We start from the raw sequence: 16344 nt of genomic DNA, 5'->3' as shown, positions 1-16344 counted from the left end.
TGGCATATAGTAGGTGCTTAGTAAATATACAGTGATGAATGAATGCACTCTTAGGCCCATCCTAAAGTACTCTGCTCTCAGCCAGGTACAGCTGGACGCAGGTGTCTGATTGTTATTCATGCCTGCTGCTCAAGAAGCTCCACTGCTGCCATGCATTGACACTTCCTGACAGTTTGTCACCTTATAGAAACTGTTGTTGCATTGATTCAGCATGGGCTGAGCTTTGTGGGTTTTAAGTTGTCAGAAGCAGTGAGTAGATTCATAGTCATGGGGACATTGGTCCTTCCAGGTGGTACTTCCATACATCAAAGGTAATGCTAGTGGGCCTGTTTCCAAAATAGGTAGGCTTAGGCTTGGAGCCACTTCTTTGAGGCTCAAGTGCAGGCGGGCATGAGCTGGGTCCCCTGGCTACAGTGGTGGTGAAACAGGTATAGGTCAGATCAGAACAAGTAAAACCAGGTTAGAATTCCTAGAGCAGTGTAACTTTATCCAGGATAATATTTTTACTATACAAATAGCATAAGAATATATTCCCATTGTGAAAAAAATCAAACAATCCAGTTGCAGTTAAAATCCTCTTCTCTCCCCAGCTCTACTCCCCAGAGGTAACCACTGTTATCAGCATAAAGTGCCCTCTTCCAAATCTTTTTCTATGTGTACATTGTTTGTGTGCAGGTATCAACACTAATAAAAGAGAAAAATGGTAATTGGCGTACGATGATACCCTTTTCATTGGCTAATCAGGGCTATATGCAAATTAACTTCCAACTAAGATTGGCAGTTAACTGCCAACAAGATGGCGGTTAATTTGCATATGTAGGCACAATGCAGGGAGGAGAAAGGGAAAGCAGGAAGAAGCCCCCTGCCACTGACAGTGATCGGAAACCCAGGGGGGAGCTAAGAACTGGGGGGCAGGGCAAAGGCGGCCCTGCCCCCCAGCCATGATCGGAGAATCAGGAGCCTTTTCCACCCTGGCCAGTGATAGCAGGAAGTAGGGGTGGAGCCAGCGATGGGAGCTGGGCACAGTTGAAGCTGGCAGTCCCAGGAGCTAGGGGCCCCTTGCCTGGGCCTAAAGCGGAGCCCACGATCGCGGGGCCGCTGCAGCTGCGGGTCCCCGCTGCCCGGGCCGAACGCCTCAGCCAGAGGCATCCTGCAGGGGCAGGGGCGGAGCCCGCGTGATCGCAGCGCCCCCACTGCCACTGCAGGTCCCCGCTGCCCGGGCCAGACGCCTAGGCCAGAGGCATCAGGCCTGGGCTGGGGGCAGAACCAGTGATGGGGGGAAATGAGGGTCCCCTGCCCAGGCCTGACGCCTCTGTCAGAGGCGTCAGGCCTGGGCAAGGGGCCGATCCTGCAATTGGAGGGTGATGGGGGTCAACGCCTGAGGGTTCCCAGTATGTGAGAGGGGGCAGGCTGGGCTGAGGGACACCCCCCCCCCCACACACACACACCCAGTGCACGAATTTCATGCACCGGGCCCCTAGTTTAAAAATAAATGGTATTAAACTTTATGTACTGACCTGTAACTTGCTATTTTTACTTAACAATATATCTTGGAAAATTTGCCATCTTTTTAATTAAACTTTTTATTTTGAGATAATTGTAAATTCACATGAAATTTGAGAAGTAATACAGAGAGATCCCATATACCCTTCACCTAGTTTTCCTCAATGGAAACCTCTTGAAAAGCTCTAGCACAGCATCACAAGCAGGAAAAATGACATTGATACAGTAAAGATGCTGATTTCTGCCACCACAAGGATCCATCATAGTTGCCCTTTCATAGCTACATCCACTTTCTACCCACCTCCACCTTCTCCTTGACCTCTGGCACTCCTTAATCTATCTCCATTTCTAAAATTATGTAATTTCAATACTTTCATATAAATAGAATCATACAGTATTGTTTGTTTTCTCCAGTCAGCATAATTATCTGGAGATTCATTCAGGTTGTTTGTGTATCAAGTCTTTTCCTTTTTATTGCTGAGTAGTTTTCCATAGCTTGGATGTACCACAGGTAGTGGATCCATTCACCCATTGAAAAACATATGGATTGTTTCCAGTTTAGGGCTATTACACATAAAGGTGCCATGAACAATCATGTAACAGGTTTTTATGTGGACAAACATTTTTATTTCTCTGCAATAAATGTCCACGTGTGCAATTGCTGGGTCACATGGAAGTTACAAGTTTAGATTTTAAAGTAACTTGCCAAGCTGTTTTCCAGAATGGCCATAACATTTCACATTCCCAACAGCAATGTATGAGGGGTCAGTTTCTTGGCATCTTCACCAGCATTTGATGTGGTCACTATTTTTTAATTTGCATCTCCCTAATGGTAAGTGATTGAACATCCTTTTATGTGCTTATGTTCCATCCTTATATCCTCTTCAGTGAATTGTCTGTTCATGTCATGTTTTGATTGTCAGGTATGAGATCTAGCTTATGTGCCTCGCTCTAAATTCCAAACATTTTTCTTTTTCTAAAAATTTTATAGTTTTACATTTTACATGTAAGATTGTTATGCATTTTCCAGCGTTATTGAGATGTAATTGACATATAGTTTGTAAGTTTAAGGTGTACAATGCGATGATTTGATACACATTATATTGTAAAGTTATTAATACCACAGTAAGATTAGTTTGTGATGCATTTTAAGTAGATTTTTTTGTATAAGGTATGACATAGGTTATATTAATTTCCTGAGACTGCCATAAAAATTGCCATAAACTTGGTAGCTTAAAAAAATAGAAATTTATTCTGTCACTAGAGAACCAGTGCATGAAATTCATGCATGGGGGGAGTGTCCCTCAGCCCAGCCTGCACCCTCTCCAATCTGGCACCCCTTGGGGGATGTCCGATTGCCTGTTTAGGCCCGATCCCACAGGACATCCCTCTCACAATCTGGGACCGCTGGCTCCTGACCACTCGCCTGCCTGCCAGCCTGATAACCCCCTAACCACTCCCCTGCTGGCTTGATTGATGCCTAACTGCTCCTCTGCCAGCCTGATTGCCTCCAACTTCCCTCCCCTGCCAGGCCAATCACCTCCAACTGCCCTCCCCTGCTAGTCTGATTTTGCCGCCAACTGCCCTCCCCTGCTGGCCTGATGGCCCCCAACTGCCCTACCTTGCCAGCCTGGTCGCCCCCAACTGCCCTCCCCTGCTGGCCCGATTGACCACAAATGCCCTCCCTTGCTGGCCTGGTTGCCCCATGCAGCCTGCTGTTCAGTCATTTAGTCATTCCTCACTAACCCCCCTGCTGGCCTTGTAGCCGGCTGTTTGGTTACTGTTTTTTTTTTTTTTTTAATTGAGTTTATTTTCTTAAGTATTTTTTTAATTGAATCTTTATTGTTCAGATTATTACATTTGTTCCTCTTTTTTTCCCCCCCCCATAACTCCCCTCCTCCCAGTTCCCGCCCCACCCTCCGCCCTCACTCCCCACCCACTGTCCTCATCCATAGGTGCACGATTTTTGTCCAGTCTCTTCCCACATCTCCCACACCCCTTTCCCCCCCAAGAATAGTCAGTCCATTCCCTTTCTATGTCCCTGATTCTATTATAATCAACAGTTCATTCTGTTCATCAGATTATTAATTCACTTGATTCTTAGATTCACTTGTTGATAGATGCATATTTGTTGTTCATAATGTGTATCTTTACCTTTTTCTTCCTCTTCCTCTTCTTAAAGGATACCTTTCAGCATTTCATATAATCCTGGTTTGGTGGTGATGAACTCCTTTAGCTTTTCCTTATCTGTGAAGCTCTTTATCTGACCTTCAATTCTGAATGATAGCTTTGCTGGATAAAGTAATCTTGGTTGTAGGTTCTTGGTATTCATCACTTTGAATATTTCTTGCCACTCCCTTCTGGCCTGCAAAGTTTCTGTTGAGAAATCAGCTGACAGTCGTATGGGTATTCCCTTGTAGGTAACTGAGTTTCTTTCTCTTGCTGTTTTTAAGATTCTCTCTTTATCTTTTGCTCTTGGCATTTTAATTATGATGTGTCTTGGTGTGGTCCTCTTTGGATTCCTTTTGTTTGGGGTTCTCCGCACTTCTTGGACCTGTAAGTCCATTTCTTTCACCAGGTGGGGGAAGTTTTCTGTCATTATTTCTTCAAATAGGTTTTCAATATCTTGCTCTTTCTCATCTTCTGGCACCCCTATAATTCTGATGTTGGTACGCTTGAAGCTGTCCCAGAGGCTCCTTACACTATCCTCGCATTTTTGGATTCTTTTTTCATTTTGCTTTTCCGGTTGGATGTTTTTTGCTTCCTCGCATTTCAAATCATTGACTTGATTCTTGCGCTCCTCTGGTCTGCTGTCGGGCGTCTGTATAATATTCGTTATTTCAGTCTGTGTATGCTTAATTTCTCGTTGGTTCCCCAATATAAGATCGAGGGTCTTATTAGTTTTCGTGTAGATCTCATTAAGTTTATCGACAGCTTCTAAACAGTTCTTGAGAGACCTTAAAAGTGTCGTTCTGAACTCTATATCTTCCATTGACAATTTTGTCCTGTTTCTTTGTCTCCGCATTTTGTTATGCTTCCTTGGTGTACCTGTTTGGTTACTGTTACTGTGACTGTGTCCCAGGCAATTGCACATTCCTCTATTATTAGTATAGATCAGTGGTAGGCAAACTCATTAGTCAACAGAGCCAAATATCAACAGTACAATGATTGAAATTTCTTTTGAGAGCCAAATTTTTTAAACTTAAACTATATAGGTAGGTACATTGTTATTAATTTAATTAGGGTACTCCTAAGGCTTAAGAAGAGCCACACTCAAGGGGCCAAAGAGCCACATGTGGCTCACGAGCCACAGTTTGCCGACCACTGGTATAGATGGTTCCGGAGGTCAGAAGTCTGAAACCAAGGTGTCAGCAGGCCCATGCTCCGAGGCTCTGGGAGAGGTTCCTTCCTTGCCTCTTATAGCTTTTGGTGGCTGTCAACATTCTTGTCTTCCTTATCGGTGGCCACATCACTTCAATATCTACCTCCATCTTCACATCACCTTTTCCTCTGTGTGTCTCTCTCACAAAGATATTTTCCATGGGATTTAGGAATAATCAGAATAATCTCTTCATCTCAAAATCCTTGACTTAATTACATCTGCAAAGATCAATTTCCCAATTATGGTAATATTCACAGGTTCTGGGGATAAGAGCATGGACATACCTCTTAGGGGGCTACTATTCAAGCTACTATTCAAGGTACATTTTTGTTTTTGCCTATGTGTAATTGCTCCAGCATCATTTGAAAAGGCCATCTTTCTTCCATTTAATTGTTTTGGCACATTTATTAAAAATCAGTTGGGCATATTTGTGTGAGTATATTTCTGGGTTCTCTACTCTGCTCCATTAATCAATGTGTTTATCCCTCCAGCAGGACCATACAGTGTCGATTATTGTAGCTATGTAATAAGTTTTGAAATTAGGTAGAGTGATCCCACTTTATTCTTCTTTTTCAAAATTATTTTGGCTATTCTAGTTCCTTTGTTTTTGTATATAAATTTTAGAATAAGTTTGTCCATGTCTAAAATATTCTTTTGGAATTTTGACAGAAATTAAACTAAACCTATATATAAATTTAGGGAGAATTGACATTTCAATTATGTTGAGTCTTCTAATCTATTAACACAGTATGTTTCTCAGTTTATTTAGGTCTTCTTTGAATTCTTTCATCAGCATCTTGTTGTTTTGAGCATACAAGTCTTATTCATGTCCTTTTATATTTACCCTTAAGTATTTCATTTTGAGCAATTGTAAGTGGCATTGCATTTTTAATTTTGGCAACCATTTGTTCATTGCTAATATATACAAATACAATTTATTTGTGTGTGCTTATCTTGTATCCAGAAACTGTGCTGAACTTACTTATTAGTTCTAGTAATTGTTTTGTAGTTCTTTGGGATTTTCTATATATACGATCATGTCCTTTCCAAATAAGAATAGTTTTATTCCTTCCTTTTCAATTTTGTGCTTTTCATGTCCTTTCTTGCCTGCTAGACCTTTCAGCATTAGAGAGGTAAGAACAGATATCCTTGCCTTGTTCCCAATCTGAGAAGGAAAACATTGTCATTCACCATTATATTGTTAGCTATTAAGTTTTTCATAGATGTTTTTTTTTCAAGTTGAAGAAATTCCTTTCTTTTCCTATTTCTGAGAGTTTTTTGTTTTGTTTTTTACGATAATGGGTGTTGGATTTTGTTAAGTGCTTTTTATGCATTGATTGATATGATCATGTGATTGATCTTTAGTCTGTTAATATGGTGGATTACATTGATTTATTTTTCAGATATTAAAACTGTCTTGCATCCCTGGGATAGACTCCACTTGATAATGGTGTATAAATCTTACATATTATTGAATACTATTTGCTAATGTTGTTTTGAGGTGGTTTGCTTCTATATTCATGAAGGGTATTGGTCTGTAGTTTTCATTTTGTGTGTGACTATCATCTGGTTCTGACATCAAGATAATACTAGCTTCATAAAATAACTTGGAAAGTAGTTTATCCTCTTCTATTTTCTGGGAGAGATTGTGTAGAATTGGTGTTAGTTATTTAAACATTTGGTAGAATTCTCCAGTGAAACCAGGGACCTGGAGATTTCTTTTTGGGAGTTTTGAATTTAATTCAATTCCGTTTTCCTAATACTGTAGTTAAAGGGCTATTCAAATCACCTATTTTCTATAGAATGTTTTTTTTTTGTCAAGCAATTGGTTAATCCCATCAAAATTCTCAAAGTGTGTAGAGTTGTTCTTAATATTCCATTATTATCCTTTTGATATCTGAAGGGTCTGTAATGATATTTATTTTGTTCCTGATATTAATAACTTGTGGGGTTTTTGTCTTACTAGAGTTTGCCAATTTTACTGATCTTTTCAAATTGATTTTCTCCAATTGTGTTGCTGTTTTCTATGTTATTGATCTCTGCTCTTATTTTAATTTCCTTTCTTCTGTTTGCTTTGGCTTTATTTTATTTATTGTTTATTTTATTTTATCTTTATTCTTATTTTTCCAGTTTCTTAGGGAGGAACTTAAATTATTGATATAAGATATTTTTTCTAGTATAAGCATTTTATGTTATAAATTTCCCTTTAAAGTTGCATCCCACAAATTTTTCTCTGTTGTATTTTCATTTTCATTCAGTTCAGTGTATTTTTAAAATTTCTCTTGAGATTTCATCTTTGACCCATAGATTATTTAGAGGGGTGCTGTTTAATCTTCAAGTGTTTAGGTATTTTCCTCTTATTTTTCTGTTATTGATTTCTACTTTGATTTCATTATGGTAACAGAATATAGTCAATTTATTTCAATTGTTTTTAATTTGTTGAGGCTTTTTGTATGGCACAGGATATGGTCTAACATAGCCTGTGTTCCATGGGCACTTGAAAATAATGTGTATTTTTCTCTTATTGGATGGAGTGTTCTATAAATGTCAAATCTGATCCTGTTGCTTAAGGGTCTTGTTGAGTTCTTCTATGTACTTGCTGATTTTCTGTCTAATAGATCTATCCCAATTCCCCACTCAGCCTTCTCTGACATCACTCCAATACAATGGTCTGCAGCACCTGGTTACAGTTTAGTAAGGGTGGAAATCTATGTTTTCAACCTTTCCTTTGCAGGTGGAGTTGGGGATGGGGCCACATTTTTTTTCTTGTGTTATTTGACTGGAGTAGAGCAGTTATTGTCTAAAATTTTCTGTCTTTCAAATCTGCCTCCTTTTCTGGTCCTTTGGTTAGAGAAACAGACTTGGTTTTGTTTTTATTTCTCATCTTGCACTTATTGGTGCTTCCAGTTTGCAAGCATTTTAAGCTTTGGCTCTGAAATATATGAGGCAAGAGAGAAATTCAGGGGACTTACCATCATGTCATTCCTTGAGTTCTGAGGTCTCTTTCTGGTGTATCTTCTCTTATTCACCTTTCAGAATCTTTTTGTGGTTGTTTTATTTATGACGTTCAGGGGTTTTAGTTGTAGTTAGTGTTTAGTTTTACTTAGTGGGAGGAATAGGGAAAAGTTTATCTATTCCAGCTTCCTAGGAGCAGAAGTTCTAATTTATTCCTTTAAAATTGCATAATTTGGTAGAGTATAACATTTATGAAAGTTTAACTATTTTCCTATTTCATGAACACAGGTTGTTTCTAAATTTTGATGGTTGACATGCCAATAAACCTCCATTTAATAAACATTACAGTACATGTGCAACAGTTATGTTAAGATAGATGATAAGAAGTGGAGTTGCTGGCTAATGGGGATGAGTATTTTACATACTAATAGGTGTTGCATAATCCCTACTGAAATAGCTGTACTCCACCCAGCAGTGTAAGTGCGTAGCAGTTTTGCTTACCTCCATATCAATACTTGATATAATCAAACCTTTAATTACCGATGTGATATGTGAAAGATGGTATCTGATGGTTGTTTTCATTTGCCTTTCCTTGGTTACTAGCTGCTGAACAATTTTTCAAATATCTACTGGCCATTTGAACAAACTGACTATATTTTTGCCATATTTCCTTTTCTTTTTCTGCCATATTTCTTTTGAGTTTTTCCTTTGTATTGATTTACAGAAATTATATATTAATTATTTTTTATTTAATATATTGCAAATAATATATTTCTTCCATATTATTCTTTATTTAACTTGATTGATGATATCTTTTATTTAAGAATTTTGTTTATGATGCTGAGGTAAAAAAGAAGGAATTCTTTTTTTTTTCTAAAATATTTTATTGACTTTTTACAGAGAGGAAGGGAGAGGGATAGAGAGTTAGAAACATCGATCAGCTGCCTCTTGCACACTCCCCACTGGGGTTATATCACAACCAAGGTACATATACCACAACCAAGGTACATGCCCTTGACTGGAATCAAACCCGGGACCCTTGAGTCCGCAGGCCGATGCTCTATCCACTGAATCAAACCGGTTAGGGCAGGAATTCTTACCATTTGCAACAGCATGGATGGAACTGGAGAGCATTATGCTAAGTGAAATAAGCCAGTCAGAGAAAGATAAATACCACATGATCTCACTCACTTATGGAATATAATGAACAACATAAACTGATGAACAAAAACAGATCCAGAGACAGAGAAGCATCAATCAGACCGTCAAACCTCAGAGTGAAGGTAGGGGACAATGAGGGTAAGGGGGAGAAATCAACCAAAGGACTTGTGTGCATGCATGTAAGTGTAACCAATGGACACAGACACCAGGGGGGTGGGGGCATGGGGGAGGAGAGGTGCGGGAGGGAGAATGGGGAGATAAGGACACATATGCAATACCTTAATCAATAAAGAAAAAAAACAAATTTTATTTATGTAGATTCAAATTTATTAACCATTCCTTTATGGCTTTTGTGTTGTGACCAAAATCACAAATATATACATCTACATATTTATTTTATTTTATTTTATTCTTTATTGATTAAGGTATTACATATGTGTCCGTACCCCTCCCATTGCCCCCATCCCCCTATTCCAGGGGCTCTTAACCTGTGGGTCGCGACCCCTTTGGCGGTCGAACGACCCTTTTACAGGGGTCGCCTAAGACCATCCTGCATATCAGATATTTACATTACGATTCATAACAGTAGCAACATTACACTTATGAAGTAGCAACGAAAATAATTTTATGGTTGGGTCACAACATGAGGAACTGTATTTAAAGGGCCAGAAGGTTGGGAACCACTGCATTCGTACGCTCTTCCCACTAGTGTCTGTGTCCATTGCTTATGCTTATATGCATGCATAAAAGTCTCTTGGTTGCTCTCTCCCTGTTCCCCCACTCTCCCCTGCCTTCCTTCTGAGGTTTAAAGGTCTGATGGTCTGATCAATGCTTCCCTATCTCTGGATCTGTTTTTGTTCATCAGTTAATGTTGTTCATTATATTCCATAAATGAGTGAGATCATGTGGTATTTATCTTTCTCTGACTGGCTTATTTCACTTAGCATAATGCTCTCCAGTTCCATCCATGCTGTTGCAAATGGTAAGAACTCCTTCCTTTTTACCACAGAGTAGTATTCCATTGTGCAGATGTACCACAGTTTTTTAATCCACTCATCTACTGATGGGCACTTAGGTTGTTTCCAAATCTTAGTTATTGTAAATTGTGCTGTTATAAACATAGGGGTGCATATGACCTTTCTGATTGGTGTTTCACATTGCTTTGGATATATTCCTAGAAGTGGGATCACTGGGTCAAACGGGAGTTCCATTTTTAGTTTTTTGAGGAAACTCCATACTGTTCTCCATAGTGGCTGCACCAGTCTGCATTCCTACCAGCAGTGCACCAGGGTTCCTTTTTCTCTGCATCCTCGCCAGCACTTGTCATTTGTTGATTTGTTGATGATAGCCATTCTGACAGGTGTGAGATGATACCTCATTGTCGTTTTGATTTGCATCTCTAGGATGATTAGTAACTTTGAGCATGTTTTCATATGTCTCTTGGCTTTCTGCATGTCCTCTTTTGAAAAGTATCTATTTAGGTGCATTGTCCATTTTTTATTGCATTATTTATCTTCCATTTGTTAAGTTGTATGAGCTCCTTATAAATGTTGGAGATTAAACCCTTATCAGAGATAACCTTTGCAAATATGTTCTGCCAGGCAGTGGGTTCTCTTGTTGTTTTGTTGATGGTTTCTTTTGCTGTGCAGAAGCTTTTTATTTTGATGTAGTCCCATTTGTTTACTTTCTCTTTAGTTTCCATTGCCCTAGGGCCTAGGAGCTGTATCGGTAAAGATATTGCTTTGGCATATATCTGAAATTTTGCTGCCTGTGGATTCCTCTAAGATTTTTATGGTTTCCTGTCTTATGTTTAAGTCCTTTATCCATTTTGAGTGTATTTTTGTGCATGGTATAAGTTGATGGTCTAGTTTTATTTTTTTGCATGTATTTGTCCAATTTTCCCAACACCATTAATTGAAGAAACTGTCTTGACTCCATTGTCAAATATTAATTGAGCATAGTGGTTTGCATAGATTTCTGGGTTCTCTGTTCTGTTCCATTGGTCTATATGTCTGTCCTTGTGCCAGTATCAGGCAGTTTTGAGAACTGTGACTTTGTAATATAGCTTGATATCTGGTATTGTGATCCCTCTAACTTTGGTCTTCTTTCTCAGGATTGCTGTGGCTATTCGGGGTCTTTTTTTTAATTCTAGATGAATTTTTGGAGAGTTTGTTCTAGGTCTTTGAAATATGCCATTGGAATTTTAATGGGGAGTGCATTGAATCTATAGATTGCTTTGGGTAGTATGGACATTTTAATGATGTTGATTCTACCAATCCATGAACATGGTATGTTCTTCCATTTGTTTATGTCTTCCTCTATCTCTTTTTTCAGTGTCCTGTAGTTTTCTGAGTACAGGTATTTTATCTCCTTAGTTAAGTTTATTCCTAGGTATCTTAATTTTTTGGTGCAATGGTAAATGGGATTTTTTAAAACCTCTCTTTCTGTCAGTTCACTATTGGTGTATAGAAATGCCATAGATTTCTGGGCGTTAATTTTGTATCCTGCTACATTACTGAATTCATTTATTAAGTCTATTAATTTTTTGATGGAGTCTTCAGGGTTTTCTGTGTACAAAATTATTTCATCTGCAAATATTGATAGTTTTACTTCTTTTCCAATTTGGATACCTTTTATTTATTCTACTTGTCTAATCACTATGGCTAGCACTTCCAGTACTAGACCGAACAGGAGTGGTGAGAGTGGGCATCCCTGTCTTGTTCTTGTTCTTAGGGGAAATAGTTTATTTTTTGCCCATTGAGTATGATGTTGGCTGTGGGTTTGTCATATAAGGCTTTTACTATGTTGAGATAGATCCCTCTATTCCCACTTTGCTGAGGGTTTTTATCAAGAAAGGGTGTTGGATTTTGTCAAATGCTTTTTCTGCATCAATTGATATGACTATGTGATATTTATCTCTCAATTTGTTTATGTGATGTATCATGCTTATTGATTTGCAGATATTACACCATCCTTGCATCCCCAAGATAAATCCTACTGGGTCATGGTGTATGATATTTCTGATGTAATACTGTAACCAATTTGCTAGAATTTTGTTGAGGATTTTGGCCTCTATGTTCATGAGGGATATTGGCCTGTAATTCTCTTTCTTTGTGTTGTCTTTATCTGGTTTTGGGATTAGGGTAATGGTAACTTCATAGAATGAACTTAGAAGTTTTCCTTCCTCTTGAATTTTTTGGAATAGTCTGAGGAGGATAGGTTTTAGTTCTTCTTTGAATATTTGGTAAAACTCCCCTGTGAAGCCATCTGGCCTCAGGCTTTTATTTGCTGGGAGCTTTTTGATGACTGCTTCAATTTCCTCCATAGTTATTGGCCTATTGAGATTTTTAGAATCTTCCTGATTGAGTTTTGGAAGGTTGTATTTTTCTAGGAATATGTCCATTTCCTCTAGGTTGTCTAGTTTGTTGGAATAGAGTTATTCATAGTTCTTTGGTTTTGTGGGTTGTTGTTGTTGTTGTTACATTCCTTTGTATTTCTGTGGGGTCTGTTGTTATTTTGCCTCTTTCATTTCTGATTTTGTTCATTTTGGGTCCTCTCTCTCTGCTTCTTGGTGAGCCTGGCTAGAGGTTCATCAATCTTGTTAATCCTTTCAAAGAATCAGCTCTTGGTTTCATTGATCTTTAATACTTTTTTTTTTTTTTTGGTCTCTATGTCATTTATTTCTTCTGGTCTTTATTACCTCCTTCCTTCTACTCACTCTGGGCTTTTCTTGTTGCTCTCTTTCTAATTCTTTAAGTTGTAGAGTTAGATAATTTATTACCATTTTTCTTGTTGTTGTTTTTTTTATTTGTTTTGTTTTGTTTTTTAGGTAGGCCTGTAGAGTTATGAACTTCCCTCTCAGGACAGCTTTCACTGTGACCCAAAGATTTTGGATTGTTGTGTTTTCATTGTCATTCGTTTCCAGGATGTTTTTAATTTTTCCTTTGGTCTCTTTGGTAACCCAATCATTGTTTAGTAGCATGCTATTCAGCTCCCAAGTGTTTGAATTTTTTTGATTGTTTTTATTGTAGTTTATTTCTAATATTATGCCATTGTGTTCTGAGAAAATGCTTGATATGATTTCAATCTTCTTGAATTTGGAGAGATTTTGCCTGTGACTTAAGTTGTGGTTTATCTTTGTAAATGTCCCATGTGTACTTGATAAGAATGTATATTCTGTGGCTTTGGGGTGAAAACATATTTCTTATTGTGGTTATAAGTATATTCTATTTTTTTATGTTTATTTCTTTTAGCTATCTGGAGTGTGTGTGGTGTGTGTGTGTGTGTGTGTGTGTGTGTGTGTAGTATAAGGTGTGGATCTAATTTAGTTTTTCCAAATGTAAATCCAATTGAACCAACACTATTTATTGAATAGACCATCTTTTCACCACTGGCTTCTAAATGCCACTTATTTGTTTAATATATTTTTTAATCAATGTTTTACTTCTTTTAAAAATTTTATCTTTATTGTTGAAAGTATTACAAATGTCCCCCTTTTTGCTCATTGACTTTCCCACATGCCCCCCCCCTTTTAAATATCTTTGCATGATCTATTTTGGGGGTTCTTTGTTCTCTTTCATTCATTTATTTGTCTTTTTCTGTGCCAATACCACATCCTATTAATTATTACAGATTTGATACCTTGTAAAATAAATAATCCTTCATTGTCCTTCCCCCAAAATTGTTTTAGCCCTTCTTATATATATTCTTTCATATGGATGTTCAAATCAGCTTATCAGGTTCTATGAAAAATTCCTATAGAGATTTGATTGGTATGGCAATGAGTTTATAGATTAATTTAGAGAGAATTGACATCTTTTCTCCACATAATTTTTCCTCCTTCACAAGGAACACTTTGGCTTACATGAAAGGTGTTTAGGGACTAAAGAACACACATAAACCCCGCCCCTTACACACATTTATTTCTATGTATTTATGAAAGACTGTGCTTCCAGCTCCAAGGGTGAATACAGGGGTGGGTAAAATAGGTTAAATTACCAGGCATCATTACCTACAAGATAAATCATAAGGATATAAAATAATAATGACAATAGTAATAATAAGACAAGTAATACCATAAATAATACAAAAATTAATAGATAATAATACAAGAATAATCTTTCATGTACTGACAACTGTAAACTTATTTTTGCCCAACCCTATATTTATTTATTTATTTTCATTTTTAATAAATTTTTTGAGACATTAGTTAATAAAATTATATAGGTTTCAGGTGTACAATTCTTTTTTATTAAAATTTTTAATGTTGACATTATTGTAAGTGTCCCCTATTTTCCCCCATTTTGTCCCCCTCCACCCACCCCACCTCCCTCTCTTTTGGCCTTCACCACACTATTGTCCCTGTTCAAGGGGTATGCATATATGTTCTTTAGCTAATCCCTTTGCCTTCTTTATCTAGTCACCCCCACCTCCCTCCCTTCAGACACTGGCCAATCTGTCCCATGTATCCATGCTTTCGGTTCCATTTTGTTCATCAGTTTATTTTGTTCATTAGAGTCCATATATTAGTGAGATCATATGGTATTTGTATTTCTCTGACTGGCTTATTTCACTTAGCATAATACTCTCTAGGTCCATCCATGCTGTCACAAAGTGTAAGAGATCCTTATTTTTTACAGCCACATAGTATTCCATTGTGTAAATATACCACAGTTTTTTTATCCACTTATCAACTGGTGGACACTTGGGTTGTTTTCAGATCTTGATTATGTAAATAATAATGCTATGAACATAGGGGTGCATATATTCTTTCTGATTTGTGTTTCAGGATCTTAGAATATATTCCCAAAAAGGGGATCCCTGGGTCAAAAGGAAGTTCCATTTTTAATTTTTTTTGAGGAAACTTCATACTGTTTTCCATAGTGGCTGCACCAGTCTGCATTCTTACCAACAGTGCACTAGGTTTCTATTTTCTCCACATTTTCACCAGCACTTGTTGTTTGTTGATTTACTGATAGTAGCCATTCTGACAGGTGTAAGGAAATACCTCATTGTAGTTTTGCATCTCTCTGATGGTTACTGACGTTGAGCATCTTTTCATTTGTCTGTTGGCCATCTGTATGTCTGCTTTGGACAAGTGTATATGGTATGTAGGGAAAGATGGGTTGGGTTCATAACTGTGCTTATTGGGCCTAATAGTCTGGATAGACCATGATGTGGGTTTGGAGATGGATCTGCCTATCTTTGGGTTCACTGCCGACATAATACTCCCCAGTTCTGTGGTGTTTCCATCTTGGTTGGGGTGCCGATGCCTGGATAACTTACCCTTATTTAAAAGTGAGTCATTCTATCACAATACAGCCATGATACCTACCAGTGGTGTATTCATTCAGTGTTACTAACTAGCAGCAGATACTCACAGCCAGTTGCACAGGTCTTGATGCCTGACCTCAAGGGGGGGCTGCCTCAGGGCTGCCAGAGCAGTTCAACCTACCCATGCAGGTGCTGCTGCAAACTGTGGGCCCAGAAAAATATTTGGTAACATTAGTCAGCCTTGGAGTTTAGCTGAAGCCCTCCAAACTTTTCTAAAATGGAAATGGGGGCTGGTTTAGGTGTTCTTTGGCACGTGCAGATGCTGTCTGGGTAAGGAGCTCTGCCCTTACTTATGTTCCATCTAGCTGACAGGGCAGATATTACTCCTCCCACAAGGTCATGGTCTCCAAGGTAGGAGTTAAGGCCTGAATACCAGCACTATTTATGGATCTTAGCATCTAAGAAGGCGAACAAAATATCACTCTAATAAAGAAGGCAAAATTGATTGCAGTAGGAGAAGTTCAAAGTGGTACGTGGATTTTATTTACCCTGCTTTTAAAAATCCAATCCGTTATTAAGTCTTTTTCTGCCCCAATGTCTCTGGGATCTGTACCTTTTATTTTTCCCCATTTTCATGACTGATGCAGACTCTACTGAGCGCCACTGGACTCAAGCACCACGTCTCTGATTTATTTTCCTTTGTTGCATTTTCCTAACTCAAAGCTCTGATCATGTCCCCTGACCCATCTGACTTTCTTCTTCAAAAAAAAAAAACACAATGTTTTATTGATTTTTTAGAGAGTAATGAAGGGAGAGGGAGAGATAGAAACATCGGCTGCCTCCTGCACACCTCCTATTGGGTTCACTGACAAGTGCGTTGACAGGAATTGATCCTGCGACCTCTTGGTGCACAGGACAATGCTCAGCCAACTGAGCCACATGGCTGGGCTGACTTTCTTCTTAAATGCCATTTATAGTTTTTGTTTTCTTACTAAAATGTCAAATGTTATTATAGTGCTTGACTTTCAAGGTCCTCTATGATGTGGTCCAACCTTCCCTTCTTCTGTGTG

Source organism: Myotis daubentonii, chromosome X, assembly GCF_963259705.1.
Source record: "Myotis daubentonii chromosome X, mMyoDau2.1, whole genome shotgun sequence".
NCBI lineage: Eukaryota > Metazoa > Chordata > Mammalia > Chiroptera > Vespertilionidae > Myotis > Myotis daubentonii.
The sequence above is the reverse complement of the archived record's forward strand: the minus strand, read 5'-3'. Positions refer to the sequence as shown.